Below are 1,583 nucleotides of genomic sequence, written 5' to 3' on the forward strand. Positions count from 1 at the left end.
CAGCAATCACAAGCAAATAAAAATGCAATAAATGCATATGTCAACCCCATACTCTGAAATCAATGCTCCTGTGCAATGACAGAGTAAACGGGATGCTGTCGGAGTACTCCTGTCCTGTGACCCCAAATCATAAATGGGGGAGCTCAATGCTCTCATCTCCCGGTACACGATGACGGGGAGGATATCTCTGCCGGCTACCACGCTGAGTCTCCTGACCAACGGAGCCAAACAAAGTCCACCATCTGCCGGCTACCACGCTGCTACCCTAAATGCCAACGGAGCCAAACAGAGCGGAACTGACTGCCGGCTACCACGCTGAGTCCTCAGACCAACGGAGCCAAACAGCAGAACCGCCACACACCAGCCAGATATACAACTAATCCATGGGTGGTGTGTGCAGTACATGTAACTGGCGATGGGCTCAACCAAAGTGAAGCCGACAATCGCACAGCATGCAAACATGATGCATGATACTAAGCATGGCAATCTCATGAATAGCATAGCAAGATCCATACATAAATAAAAGGTGTACCACAAATCAATGTATCAGATGGAAGGTACACAAACAGATAGGGTATCATATAAACCCTAGGTCCTGAACATGATGTATCACATGGTTGGGTCACTACCGAAAGCATGTATGGTCAGGTCAATAATAACATGCAGTGCATAATAAATAAACAAACAACATGTAACAGATCATGTAGTGACCAACCGAATCAAAAAGATAACACAATCATTGCTATATGTTAAACACTTTATTATGCATATCAAAAGACATAAGTCAAAGTACCCGCCTCCAATCGAAATGGTCCAACTCGGACGTCGAGATGCTCGTCTCGAATCAAAGTCCTGTGTTAAATCGCATAGTTTAGCTAATTTAATTATAAACAAATAGCTAAACAAATTTCTAACCCACTAACCAGTTAGGGTTAGTTTCGTTAACCCCAATTACACCATTACATAACTTCCAAACCTAATTATTAATTATTGCTAACTCAACTAGCAATAATCTACCACAAATATCAAAACCCTAATCCTTACCTTAATTCAACAGGCAGGAAAGGTGCTGTCGATTGCTACAAAAAGTGGCTGCCGGAATAGGGCAACTCTAATATCGCCGATCTGTTGTACCAAGGATCTGAAAAACCAAAAGGTACCGATCTAATGTTATGATCAACAGTAGCTATAGAACAAGAACAGAACACTAGATCACGACCTAAACCCTCACCTTTCTGTCACAATACCGTATCACCACTGCTCTGAGGAGGAAGAAATGCTCACAGCTAGGGCACAGAGGATTCCCGGCCGGCAGCACTGCTGTGAGAAGGTCTCGGCTCCGGTTAGAGTGGCGGCAGAGAAGTAGAAGGGCACAGAGCGATCGGCGGTGGCTCTAGTCGCCGGCGGCAGAGAAGAAATTGGCCGGCACTGTGCAAAAGAGCAACAGCGGCAGTACACAGGGAGGAACTAGGCACCGGAGACTGGTGCTGAACCTGTGGCCGGCGCTCGGCTTCGTCTCGGCGCTGCCACCAATCGAGAGAAGGCGCGGGTTCTCGGGTGGCGGCGCTAGGGCACACGGAAAG

The 1,583-nt window shown here is 46.7% G+C and overlaps 1 long non-coding RNA gene across 1 annotated transcript; it reads right to left on the bottom strand.

The window, feature by feature from the left end:
• Positions 1 to 792: 792 nt before the first annotated feature.
• LOC121993905 lies at positions 793 to 1,323 on the bottom strand. Its single transcript, XR_006115474.1, has 3 exons — positions 1,232 to 1,323; positions 1,045 to 1,141; positions 793 to 852 (listed from the first exon to the last, which is right to left on the bottom strand). It is a non-coding gene; the product is annotated as an uncharacterized LOC121993905 (long non-coding RNA).
• Between the last annotated feature and the right edge of the window lie 260 nt (positions 1,324 to 1,583).

The sequence above is a fragment of the Zingiber officinale genome, chromosome 6A (genome assembly GCF_018446385.1).
Source record: "Zingiber officinale cultivar Zhangliang chromosome 6A, Zo_v1.1, whole genome shotgun sequence".
In the NCBI taxonomy this organism is placed as follows: Eukaryota; Viridiplantae; Streptophyta; class Magnoliopsida; order Zingiberales; family Zingiberaceae; genus Zingiber; species Zingiber officinale.